We start from the raw sequence: 14,085 nt of genomic DNA, 5'->3' as shown, positions 1-14,085 counted from the left end.
AGATTCGGGTCATCTTATTTACAAAACACAAGATATTAACGATGTGTTTATGAAATTCTATAAGAAATTCTATAAATTGGAATCTTTAAAGGATGGGGATAAACTAGACAAATATTTATCCAAAATTACTTTACCACAGAAGTTAAAATTAACATATCCATTTAAAATTACAGAACTATGATATATTGAAGTCTTTACCAAACAATAAGGCTCCAGGGGAGGATAGTTTCTCTCTGGAGTTTTATAAAGAATTTAAAGAGTTATTAATTCTGATATTTATGGGGTTGTTAGATTAAATGGAAAATCTTTTGGACTTACCAGAGTCGTTTAAAACTGCGTTATTAAGTTATTGAAAAAAAAAGGAAGGACCATTTGCATCCATCTTCATATAGACCAATTTCACTATTGAACACTGATTATAAAATTTTGTCCAAACTAATAGATTAGCTAAATGTTGACTTAAATTGATTAATATGAACCAAACCGGTTTTATTAAAAATAGAAGATCAGCAGATAATATGGTTAGAGTTTTAAGTTTAATAGATATAGCTTAGAAAAGAAAAATACCATCAGTAGCTTTAGATGCAGAAAAGGTGTTTGATAGATTAGAATAGATTTATTTATTTTAAGCACTGAAGGTTTTTGGAATTCTGACAAATTTTATAATCTGGATAAGAGCATTATTTAATTCTCCAAAAGCTAAGGTGATTACAAACAGGCAAATATCAAAACATTTTTTGTTGGAAAGATCATCTAGACCAAGGATGTCCATGATCTCCTTTTTCTATTTGCATTAGCTATAGATCCTTTAGCTGATTGGAAATAATAATGAGATGGAGGGCTTTAAGATATATGATAAAGAACATAAAATTAGTCTTTTCGCAGATGATGTAATATTATATCTTACAAACCCTGAAAGCTCATTACAAAAAGTAAATGATCGATTGGCAGAGTATTGGTTAGTATCAGGTCACAAAGTAAATATTGATAAAAGCGAAGTGATGCCAATGATTGACACAGACTATGTTCAAGTTAAGAAAAGGGCAAAATTTAAATGGCAGATTGGTGCAATTAAATATTTAGGAATTAATGTTGATAAGAATTTAATAATTTCTTTAATTTTCCTCAATAAAGGTATGTAGTTTAATTTAAATAAGATTTGTTACGATGGAAAGATATGCCAATTTCTTTAATAGGAAGGATTAATTGTGTTTTTTCAGGATTTAAATAAAAGTATGATAAGATTTATTTGGAGGGATAAAACACCTCAGATAGCATTAGAAAAATTAACATGGAAATTTGATCAAGGAAGACTTCAATTGCCTAATTTTAAAAATTATAAAGTAGCTCAACTTAGATTTTTGTCTTCTTGTTATCAGATGCTTCAAAAGATTGCATGGGTGTAAATTGAAATGAGTAAAATAGGAGAAAGTAATTCTGAACACATTTTATATAAATGGCATGAGGAAAATCAAATCCACCAGTTTTGAAGCATATACTTAAAAGTATGGAATGGAGAACATGTAGAAAGGAATGAAGAATTATCAGTTGGCTAAAATGATATTAAATCAAAATCCTTTAATTTCTTTTATGGTTAATAATCATTATTTCGATGTTTGTATAATTGTAGAATTAAAAAAGGATTTTTTGGGGGGATTTTTTAAACTTTTGATCAATTGAAAGATAAGTATACCACATAATATTATTTTTTCTTATTATCAACTTAAATCATATTTAAAAAGAAAATTAGGGAGGAATTTTAAATTACCAGAACAATATCCATTTGAATATCTATTAACAGATACACTTATTGAAAGATTTATTACTAATATGTATATCAAATTACAAGAAAATATTCAGTAAAAGGATTTATTCGAATCCAGATGGGAAAAAGATTTAAATATACAGATTCAAGAAGTATGGTCAAAATTATATTATGAAAGTGTGACCAATACAATTAATGTTAGATATCAAATGGGACAATTTAATTTATTTTTTTTTTTTTTTTTTTTACATACTCCATATTTATACTCCATATAAATTGCATGCACTTCATTCAAATTATTCTGATCAATGTTTTAGATGTAATAAAGAAATAGGATCTTTCCTGTATGCAGTCTGGCAATGTGAAAAAGTATATGTTTTGGAAGGATACAAGACGTATTTTATTGGGATGAGTTTGAAGACGCAGATTTTGAAGGATCCCAGAGTATTTTTATTAGGAGATATTTCCCAAATGAAATTAGATATTTATCTAAAGAAGTTTTTAAGTGTAGCAATAGCAAAGAAGTCTATACCTGTAACATGAAAATCTGGTAATATTGTGGGATTCAATAGATGGCGAATGGAATTATTAAATTGTATACCATTACAGAGAATAATGTACAATTTATGAAATCAACCAGAAAAATTTGCTAAGATTTGGAAACCCTGCATGGATTTTATTGCTGACTTTACCTGCAGCGTCCACCACGTCCCCATCCAACCTGCCCTAATTAGTTATGGTTTATGATTGTTATGTAAACTGCAAAATTAATTAAAAGATTTAGGTTTATTAGACAGGCTTTTTCCCTACTTTTTTGGGGCGAGAGGGGGTGGGCAGGGGTAAAAATATAAAAAATACAACACAAAAGTAATAGTTTTTATATTATTTTTATGTTATGGATGAATACTGTTTGTTTTGATGCAAATGGAAAATAAAATTTAATAAAATAATCAGGAAGTTTTTTCCATGTCCAAACTCTATATAACAAATGTGTATGATACAAGAGGTTAGTAGAACGTCTAGTTAATTTTCTTTTCACAGCACAAAGTCAATGATGATGTCTTTCTTGCCATTCCACTGGGATCAACTAAATTTAAAAGAATTTGCAGTTTTCATCATGGATGAAAAAAAAAACTGCAAATGCTGGAATATTAAGTAAACAATGAGAAGCTCAAGGGACTCAGCAGGTCAGGCTAAACGAGGTCAGTCAACATTTCAGGTGGGGTCTCTTTATCGAGACTGAAGTAGAAGGGTCAATTAGGGATCCTCTTGGAAATAGTGAGCATAGTATGGTTAAATAATGTGCAATGCAGAATTGACTGAAGCCTTGAACAAGTATTTTGTGTCAGTCTTCACAGTGGAAGGCACAGGTAACATGCCAAAGAGTGATGCAGGGAAGCTATGTATTTTTGATACATTTGCTATCATTAGAAATGGTGGTGGGAAAACTAGAATGGATTCAGGAAGGGCAGGTCACGTTTATTTAATTTACTGGAGCCCTTTGAGAATATAACAAGCACAGTGGATGGAGGGGAATACTTGGAATTCCAGAAACCAACATAAGGTGCCATATGACAAGGATGCGTGGAGGGCGCGGTTAATATATTAGCATGGGTAGAGGATTGGTTAACCAAGATAAGGCACAGAGTTGGGATACAATGTTTCTCTGGTTGCCAAATGGTTAGTGGGGTAGCGAGAGATCAGTGGCTGACCCACAACTTTTCACAATATACAAAAATGATTTGAAGTTAGGAACTAAGTGCAATATATTTAATTTTGGAGGAAAAATAAATTCTTTCTTTCTTTTTCAATCTTTTTATTATTATTATAATTTATAAACACATACAGTTCAGAGATATAAAAAATACATAGTAAGTAATGAATTAATACAGAGATATTAAACAATAATATTACAGAATAAAAATATATCATTAAAAATTTTTTAGATCAGTTTAGGGTGTGAACTATCTCTAAAAAAAAATATAATTAATAACAATATATGAAAAAAGAGAAAAAACCCAAAAAAGAAAAAACAAATCTGAATTTAAAAAACTTAAAAAAAACCTACAGATATAGCTAAACCACGCCGATCACTCCGATCTCATCTTACAGCCCAATTATCATACATAATCATAGAAAGAAAATAGAGCCAGATCAACTCACCACAAATGAAAATATGAAAAATAAATTGTGTAGAGAACACACAGTCTGCAGAAAGATAGGTTAACTAAGTGGGCAACAGTTAAGTAGATGGAATACAATGTTGGTAAATGTGAGGTAATCCACCGGAAGAGGAAAAATAGTAAATTCGGCTATTATTTAAATGATGAAAAATTGCAGCATGCTGTTATGCAGAGATTGGAAATGGGGTGGAGAAGTAGCTGGCGAGGAGCTGAATTGTGAAAATGGTTAGAGTTAAGAGTTGCCCAAAATTAGAAAGTAAAAATTGATGTTCATGTCATTGGGTTTTAGGCTGGTCAGGAGGAAAATGGTGTGTTGTTCCTCAAATTTAAGTTTGACCTCACACTAGCAAAGGGTGGGGCCAAAGATAGATGTGTGGGACTGGTAAGAGATTAAAATGATTGGCAACTGGACCCACAGGCAGCAAAATCTCACCAATGCAGAGGAGGCCACACCAATTGCACCGAATGATGTAGATCAGGTTGGACAATGTGGATGTAAAGTTCTGTCTCACTTGGAAGAGCTGTTTGTGGCCCGAGATACAAGAAATGTTGAGACAAGTTTTTCACCTTCTCTATTTACAGATAATGGGGTGGAAGGGAGGGAAGAGTGAACCAGGGAGTCACGGGAAGAGAATGAGCCCTGCAAAACCAAATAGGAGTGGAGTGGCAAGAACAGAATTACAAGAATGAACAGAATATGGAACAAATTTTTAAATCACTGACAGATGAGGGGAATCCATGTTTATTAAAATACAAGGACCCTTCACATATCCTTGAGTGGAAGTGTGGAAGGCCTTGTGCTGGGAAACCAGTAGCATCCTCACAAATGACAGGATTAGAAGTGCTACAAGCCTGGGAACTGTGGAAGTCAGTGTGTTCCATCTCTTCTTAAACTAGTCCCATTCTTTTTTTTTCCACTAACCCTCTCCCCCCCACTGGTCTTTCCGTCTTCATCTATCACCCTTCAGCTCCTTCCTTCACCACTCTGTTCCCCCTTTCTATTTCAGTCTCAATAAATGGTCCAAACCTTAACCAACTACTTCAACCCATGGATGCTGCCTGTCTCACTGAGTCCCTCCAGGGTTTTATGGTTTCATCTTGGATGTTGCTCAAGTGCAGTATTAAATCAGAGTTTTACAGCATGGAAACAGTACCTTCCACCCAACTTATTCATGCTGACCAAGTTGTCTACCCAAGCTAGCTTCATTTAACAGAACTGTACACCATAGGAACAAGCCTGCTCTCAACCAGACGCATAAATTAAACAATGCCATTTAGACATTCGCCTGAGTTTGGCCCATATCCCTCCAAACTTTTCCTATGCAGCTACCTGTCCAAGTATCTTTTTAAATATATTCTTTTTTTTTTAAACTTTATTTAAGATTTTATAACATGAATAACATATAGGATTACATTAAAAAATTAAGAATAAAATAATAAAATTACAATACAATATCAGTAATCTAAACTATACCCTTCCCAATAATTATTACACATTAATAACCCAACTCAAATTAGTACAACCCCCCCTTCCCCCAAAATAAAGAGTGAAGAATTAATAAAGTTAATAATATGTGAGAAAAAAACCCACTTACAAAAAAAAAACAAAAACATAACCGATTAAAATACTAACAAAAAGAAAAGTAATTAATACTAAGATATCAGACTTAAAAAACATTTAAATCAAACTTAAATGCATATATTTAACAAACGGAGTTAAGATGAAACATATTTAACTCAAACTTAATATAAAAAATTAGTAAAGTTAGTAACATTATCTATCAAAAATTCTTAAACAATAATTAATTCTTAAAAAAAATTGTAGCATGAAAAAAGATGAAAAAAAACTCTCTATAGAGATAAACCTTCACCAAATATCAACTAACCACCATCTTAAAACAAAATTCAAACCTCATTAAGCATTGTACAATTCAATTTTAGTACTCTTCCACCATTTTTCCCTTTTACTCTTGAATAGTTATCCAATAAAAGCTCCAATACCACATTTAAATATCCCCAATCATTACGTTAAAATTCAGATATCCAAATAATAAAAACACATCTACAACGAAATCTATATCTTCAACAAATGGAGCATAAACAACAAACAAAATTCAAGCCTCATTAAGAATTGTACAATTCAATTTATAACTTTCACCATTATTCCCTCCATTCTATAACTAAAATAGCAAAATAATATACACCAGAATTACCAATCCTTTCACCTTAAAGTTAAAGAAAAAATATAAAAAAACTTATCCATCCCATTCACATTTAAATTTCAAATATTCCTTATCTACTGAATAAACTTTACAAAAAAAACCACATCAAATTTTAGTTTTTTAAACAATCAAATACTTTCTTATGCTTTTTTAAAAATATTTAAACAACAAAAAAAAAAACCCCTTCACTCTTTAATCTAATAATACAAAAAAAAGGAAAAAAAAAAACGGGTAGGAGGTTATAAATAACCCCTCCCGTCTAAACCGCGCAATGCGGTAACTCCCCAAAAAAATGGACGTGAGATAACTCACATGTAGCATACGACTTTCAGGAAATAGTGCCTATCCAGTTCTCTCCCCCAACTCTCACTTCATCTTAAACTAAGATCATCATTATTTAATATTCCTTTTTTTTTGAAAAAAACATTAGAAAAAATAACATAACATAACAATTATTATTAATAAATCAAACTTTTATTAAAATCAAACAATTATTATTAATAAATTAAAACATTAGAACAAAAAAGAACAACTCTTCTTTTAATCAGCTCCAACTGCTGAGTCACCATTAAAACCATTCCTTCTCGGAGCACGGCTCTTTTCTTCCATCTCTTGTCTCCTTAGAGATCGCAGCGGACTAGGTCTCTGTTGAAACTGAGTAATTGGCAGCTCTTGAGCAAATGCTATAGCTTCCTTTGGAGAATCAAAGAACTTTGGTTGGCAACCATCTTGAAAAACCTTCAAAACAGCTGGATATCTAAAGGTTGCCTTGTAACCTTTCTTCCACAACAACTCTTTAGCAGGATTGAATTCCCGTCGTTGGAACATAACTTCTTGACTCAAATCCGCATAGAAAAAAACTCGATTATTTTGAATCATCAAGGGTGATTTTCTCTGCTGTGCATTTCTAATAGCCACTCGTAAAATTATTTCTCTGTCGTAATAATTCAAGCAACGAACCAAAACAGGTCTTGGATTTTGACCTGAAATAGGTCTTCTACGCAAGGCTCTGTGAGCATGTTCCAGTATTATACCTTCTGGGAAATGTTCTTGATCCAACACCTGCAGAATCCAATCAGTAAAAAATTTTCTTGGGTCTGGTCCCTCCATACCTTCCAGCAAACCAATAATCTTTATATTGTTCCGTCTGGATTGGTTTTCCAAATAATCAATCTTTATCACCAATTTTTTATTTTGAGTTTGTAAGTCTTCGACCATTTTGGTCACATCAAAAACTTGATCCCGTATTTTGTCTATATCTTCTTCACACGAATTAAATTTATCTCTCACTTCAAGCTTAAAAGCTCCAAACTCAGCCATCTGTTGAGAATGTATTAAACCTAGTACCAAGTTCAGTCATAATCTTGAATAATCCCTGCATTGTATAAGATAATTTAGATTCAAGATTCACAAAAATCTTTTCAATTGGAAGAGATTTTGGCTCAACAGATTCCTGCTTCTTCTCCAAAGGGTCTTCTGTTCCTTCCTTCATTCTGGTTGCCTTCCTTGTAGTATGACTGCGTGTGGAAACCCCAGCCACAGCCTCTCCAGCAATGACTGGAGGACGCTGGCCGGGGTTTTCCCCAGTCCATAATGTATTAAGTTCTCCCAGTACATCAAGTTGTATAGGTTCTTGTATCTCAAAAGATGCAGTTTGCAGCGCCACCTCTACAGTTGACAAATGCCTTTGAGTAACTCTTTGTTCTAAAGGCTGTTTGGCGCCCTCTTTAGGGGGCTCTACCGATGTAACATAGAGCTCTACATCCGAACACTGTGCCTCTCTCCTGGGATCCATTTCACGCTGAGTCCCGGTGTCTTTCCTGTAGGTAGGCTCCAAAACTTGAACTTTTGGAAAATGTAGTTTTTTGATGATCTGTTGTCGTTTTTTTTTGCTCTTTTCCACCAATTGTACCATCATAAGTTAAATTAACAGCACTTAAATTATCTAAACTTTTAAAGAATTTTAACGGGCATTTCTAGACAAAACAATAAGATAGAGTCAGGAGAGGACTGGAAGGCACATCTGATCCTTACGCCATCTTGCCACGCCCCCCTTTTAAATATATTCTGAAGCAGAATTTGTGAGGCGTGTCCAAGGAGGATTCCTGGCATACTACATAGACTAGCTGACTAGAGAGAGGTCATAATGGATCTAGCAGGCAAAGAACCTGATCAGGTGACAGACTAAAAGTAAAACACAAAAGTCTGCAGACACTGTAGTTGAGATAAAAACACAATCCTGGAGAAACTCAGTTGGGCAAACAGTGTACTTTATGTGGCAAAGATAAAGATACATAACCAACATTTTGTGCTTGACCCCTTCATCAAGTTATGGACAAAATATGGGCACCTGGATGAACAAAATGGTAGGGGGGGGGGGTCGGAAAGGCAGGAGGTATAGGTGGATAAGGGAGGGAGGTAACACCAGCAAGCAGGGGGTGGAAGGATGTCTCTGTGAATAGGATAGGAAGGGGGTGGAGAGCTGGAGGAAAGAAGAAAGATAAAGGAGAGGGAGGGAGAACAGAGAGTAGGCTAGCAGAAACCAGAAAAGTCAATGCTAATGCCATTCAATTGGAGTGCCCACTCAGAAAATCAAGTGTTGTTCCTCCAATTTAGAGGTGTTCTTGATGAAAGAGTACGAGGCCATGGACAGAGCATGAGAGTGGGGCGCAGAACTGAGGTGCACTGAGGTAGCAGCAAGCAAACAAAACTCAAAAGACTGTACAACAGGCTTTATTCAGATAAGTCTGAACACCAATTCATGCTTCAGTGGCTCCCTTGTGACTGGCTCAGGTCAATATTCGGGTCAGCTAATTGACAGCTGGCCAGGTGGAGTCAGCCCCCTTGGGTATCTATTCAGGTCGGCTGATTGACAGCCAGCCAGATGGAGTCAGCCCTTCGGTGGTCTTCCTGCAGGTACAGAGATCACCTCCTGCTGTAGGCTGGTGGTTGTATCACAGTTGGCCACTGGGAGATCCCGGTCACTGATGTGGACAGATCGACGATACTCAGCGAAGCGAACTTCCAAGTGACAGTTCCCAGTGGGTGAGCATTTTGGGGACAGCAACTGTAACTCCCCAATCTTTAAAAATGTTTACAGATAAAGATAGGAGCAGACACAATGAGAGTGCTTAATTGAAGGGCTAATGACAGCAGTATCAAGTTGGAACATGGGAGAGTAAATCAGGAACAGATGTTCTCAGGAAAATGCAGAGCATATCTGACTGAGACAGAGAAAAGTTGGGCAGAGAAGTAGTTTTCTCATCATGTAGTTCAAATCAGGAAAATTGGGGCATTCTTTTGTAGGATCAATCTTGAAGGCAGAGCACATGGCCAATGATGTTTCTTAGCAGTGTGGAGGAACAGAGGGATCTTGCGGTCCAAGTTCTTAGATCCCTCAAAGTTGCCACATAAGTTGATAATGTGGTTGAGAAGGCACATTAATGCTGACCTTCATTAATCAGGGAATTGAGTTCAAGAGCCATGAGGAAACACTGCAAATCTATACAACTCTGGTTAGACCACTCAGTTCTGGTTATCTCATTATAGGAAGGGTGTGGAAGTTTTAGACAGGGGTAGAGGAGATTTCCCAAGATATTGCCTAAACTGGATATGACTAGTTAAGATGACCAAGCTTGTCCTTTTTTTCCTTTGGAACACAGGGCATGGGAGGTGATTTAATAGAGGCATACAAGAATATAGGCATAGATAGGGTGAATGGCCAGTAACTTTTTCCTTAGGGCAGCAATATCTATTTAAGGTCTATGGAAGAAATTTTAGGTGAGGTGTCAGAGGAAAGTTTTTTTTTAAAAATCCGAGTGGGTGTGGCCTGTGGAGGCTGGTGAAAGAGAGACATTTAAAAGACTCCTGGAAAGGTACATGGATTTAAGGGATGATGGGCTACAAGGATGGAAAATTAGATTGATATTGGAATAGATGTATACAAGTCAGCACAGCATTCTAGCTCGAAGGGCCCATATTATGCTGTTGTTTCATAAAGGTTTTAATTGTACTCGTCTCTCTCACTTCCTCCGCCAACTCATTCTCTAAGGCACCACCCTCTGCTCAAGGAAGGTTTTCCTCAGATTTCCTTTTAATCTATGATTATTTCAAGGGATAGGGCTTGCTCCGGCACTTTGGCATTAATAACTACACCAACTAAAGTAGATTTCCTGATCATTATCACATTGCTCTTTGAAAGCATTTAACTGCCGTGTTTCTTAAATTACAAGAAAATCTAAGTAGATAGACTATTGAAGTACTTTGAAATATCCATGTAAAAAGGACTACAAAAACGCACATCTTCCTTTTCAGTTCATCAGTAATATAGCACAAATGTCATGTTCGATGACAAAATATTGTTTCTGTAAAATAACGGCAGAACAAGTATTTTTTTAAAATGCTATCTTTGTTATTAATGCAAGAAAAATATAACAGTCCCAGGAAAAGTCGATTACTGATATTTTAATTAGTTTTCTGATTCATTTTGAATGTTCTTCAAGCATCCAAAGGAGAATTTCTGACAGTTAATTTATAATTGAAATGTGCTTCAACATCTTAGCCCATTGAAACATTTTTTTCCATATTTGTCTATTTGCAAAATAAACAGGTCACCTTTCATTGACACGAGGCTTCATCATTTCTTTTTGAAAACATCTTACAAGACAACACTCCTGCAACACAGGGTGTTGCGGGGTTAATGTACTTTTAACGCAACATATCCAACAACCGTCACTGAAGTTGCATTGCAGGCTGAGATGATTCAAAGCTATAAGCGGCAGCCGTCATTATTTTTTTAAATGAACAAAAGACAAAGGCAAATAAAATACACGCCCCAAGGCCACTAGAAGGGCTGTTTTCGTCGGGTGTTTAATTGCCATTGCGAATATTCAAGGTTACATCCGAAGATAGAGTTACAGAATAGAAACAAATGATCATGTTAAAACTTTCACGTGGAAACTCAAAGTTTCGAGTTGAGGGGGGGGGGGGGGGGTGAAATCGTGGAGAAGTAAAAGCAGGAGAGTCAGGGCTGACAATAAAATGCTCCAACTCCTGCAACACACACAAAAAATTGATGGGAGCAGATTGACCTCCCCTCCCCCAGCAATGCAAAAAGATGTGTATTGAAGTGCTGCACGTTCCCCCCCCCACCGTCCTCCACCCATAAATAGGGCATGTATCACATTCCTGTCCTTTCTGCGGGAGGAGACGGAGAGAAAAAAGATTTTGTGCAAGATTCTTCCCCTCCCCCAAACCACGGACAGTTTGGAGCCGGCGAGAGCGACCGGGGTCCCCGCCGGTTAGCGGGGCCTTGGGGAGGGGTGGGGGATGGGGGAGGGAGGAGGGAGGGAGGGGTGGCCCACTCACCTTTCTCTGCAGGTCAGCCCGAGTTCGCAGATTTCCAGCCGCTCAGATGTCTCCTGGCCCCGGCAAGTCTCCTGAGATGTCTAATGCATACAATGGATTCCACACCCCCCTCCCCTCCCCTCCCACCCCCCCAACTCGCTGACTGAACCTTCCTTTCAAACGTCGCTTTCCGTTCGCGGGGAGGGAGGTTAAAAAAAACCCACCCTCCAACTGGCGCTTAATTTCTCGACGAGACGGAGCAAGCGCCCGCGACGGCTCCTCACTTGTGTGGTCGCTCCTGCGCCTCCCGACGCTTGGCCGAAGGTTGCCGATCGCTTCCGAGTTCTGCCGAACGATGGCGGTGCCCGCCGGAAGGAAACGCATTCCAGACGCCACACGTCACCGCGTGGGTGCGGAGCCGAGATAAGGGTGAGGTCATCGGGGGGAGCGTCGTGGAGGAAAAAGGCCAGGCCTGCATCTTATGCAAAAGGGAAATGTTGGCGATAATCGGCAGGTCAGATGGCTTGGGGGGGAGAGGGAAAAAATTACTTTTCAGGCGAATGACAAACTTAGAACGGTGACAATACAATTCAGCCATGTGGTGATACCACTGTGATGCGGTTACGCCGTTGGTCCTGCATCTATCTCTGCGTCTGGCTGGCCCACTTCCTCTCTGGAACTCCTCCCCCTGGAATTCTCCAACAAAGGCAATGGCGCCCAAATCCCTCCTTCAGAATGAATCCTGGGATTGGGCCAGCAGCAGGAGTCTATGTCCAGTCTTTGGGCTAAGATCAGAGCAGATCCACACGATCTGGGGGGAAGTGAGAGCTATATACCAGCAGCAGCGAATAAGGCCTCGGCGGCGAGTACGGCCACAGAAGAGGTCGGCTGAGAGGAAGGGGTTTGGAGACAACCGGCCTGCTGACACGCGGGTGGATGGTCAGTCTAACACCCTCTCCTCCTCCAGTTTGACGAAGATGACTGCTGCAGGAAACTCTTCCTCAGGATCCGCAACACGGTCAGGGTGACTGTTAAGGGGTCGCCCTTTTCTCGGGACCTCTTTGTGCGCGAGGTCCTGATGGAGTGCCTGAAATTTGAGCCAAAATGCCTCCAGGATGTGGACAACAGTCACTTCGATGTGACGGTCAAGGCTGCGTTGGGATGACAAAGACGACTTTGGCCGTTCCAAGAGATGGGGAAAGTGGCCCCAATTTCGCTGTTCAGAGTGCAGCCGCTCTTCACCTTTCCAACACAAGGACCAGGTGATAACTACACATGTCTAATCTGCATGTGCCACGATGGACATCCTCACCTTTCTTGGGTGTTACGTCAAGGGCACAGGGATGTGTCTGGACATCAAGGATATGTTGGAATTTTGACCAGCAAATGCCAAGAAAAGGTTAGGATGAGGGAGGATGGCCAAGGGCCATCATCCAGCATCCCCCCCCCCACCCTGTGTTTGCCATTGGAGGAAACTGTGGTTATCTGGTCTATGCGAGACAACCAAGAGTTTGCAGAAACTACCACAGACTAGGACATGTGGTGTGTCAATGCAGTGCAGTCATCTGTAGAATCTGCAAAAAAGAGGGGCACCAGACCAAGGACTGTTGAGAAAGCAAGTGTTGCTACCTGTGCGGTGAGGCAGGTCACCTCTACAAGGCCTGCCCAAATCTGTTCTCCATTTATGCGCAGGGGGCAAGGAGCCAACACTACCTCTGTCAATGAAGTCATTACTCTCAAAATTGCAATGGGGAATGAGACACACAGAGTCTCAAAGACTGGAAGCAGAGGAGGAGATGAGACCCAGGCAAAGCAAACCACTAGACCCTAGCCACAAGTGTGGAGGCCCCTCCGGAGGAGGCAGACGCGATGGAGGAGGAAGCTGTGAAGGGGGAATGGCAGGTGGTGGGGAAAAGGAAAAAGGAGCATGATCTGTCGAGAAGGAAACCAACAAAAGCAACAAGAAGCCGGGCAAAGAAACAGGCAAAGGCACAGGCTGAAGCCAGCAGCCTCAGCATCAGAGGAGGAAACTGGCACAAATGCTGGACACCCACAAAGGAAACAGAAAGAGGGAGAAGAAGAAAAGGAAGAAGGCGGACTACAACCAAGCAGTGACCACCAGGCCCGGGAGACCATGAGCAAGGCAGAGGTTGATGGTCCCCAGCTCTGGGACACCAGGAGCAGCAGAGACACCGTAGCACCCCCCCCCCCCCCCCCAAGCCATAGGAGAACATCGACGACCCAGAAACTGAGGAGGAAGAGCATAGCCAGACCCCACCCCGGAGACACCACCAGCAGTGACTTTGCTCCCAGAAGAACAGGGGCACCCCTTCTTCCTGAGCCCATAGTCGGTACGGAAGTTCCCTCAAACAGTGGGCATGTGGGCTCAGACTGACAGACACTAACTGTACAAAAAAAAGGGTACAGACTGTGGACTCAACCAAAATGAACATCAAATTTGGTACACTTAAAGTGCGTAGTGTTAAGCAAACTACATGTGTAAATGTTTTGCATTATTTGAGTAAAATTAAAATTGATGTCATGTTTTTACAAGAGTGCGGGCTGCCAC

The 14,085-nt window shown here is 39.1% G+C and overlaps 1 protein-coding gene across 3 annotated transcripts in view; it reads right to left on the bottom strand.

Moving 5' to 3' along the window:
• Positions 1–11,876, bottom strand: part of LOC138751746 (integrin beta-1-like) — a 112,692-nt gene extending 100,816 nt beyond the window's left edge. The window contains exon 1 of one of the 3 annotated variants that reach the window (XM_069914456.1): positions 11,801–11,876. The gene's annotated coding sequence lies outside the window, so the exon portion shown is untranslated. Of the gene's footprint in view, positions 1–11,537 lie in introns of all 3 variants that reach the window. The other 2 variants (XM_069914455.1, XM_069914454.1) reach the window with 2 other exon arrangements.
• Positions 11,877–14,085: the final 2,209 nt, after the last annotated feature.

Source organism: Narcine bancroftii, chromosome 1 (assembly GCF_036971445.1).
Source record: "Narcine bancroftii isolate sNarBan1 chromosome 1, sNarBan1.hap1, whole genome shotgun sequence".
In the NCBI taxonomy this organism is placed as follows: Eukaryota; Metazoa; Chordata; class Chondrichthyes; order Torpediniformes; family Narcinidae; genus Narcine; species Narcine bancroftii.
This window is presented reverse-complemented; position numbering and strand designations above follow the sequence as displayed.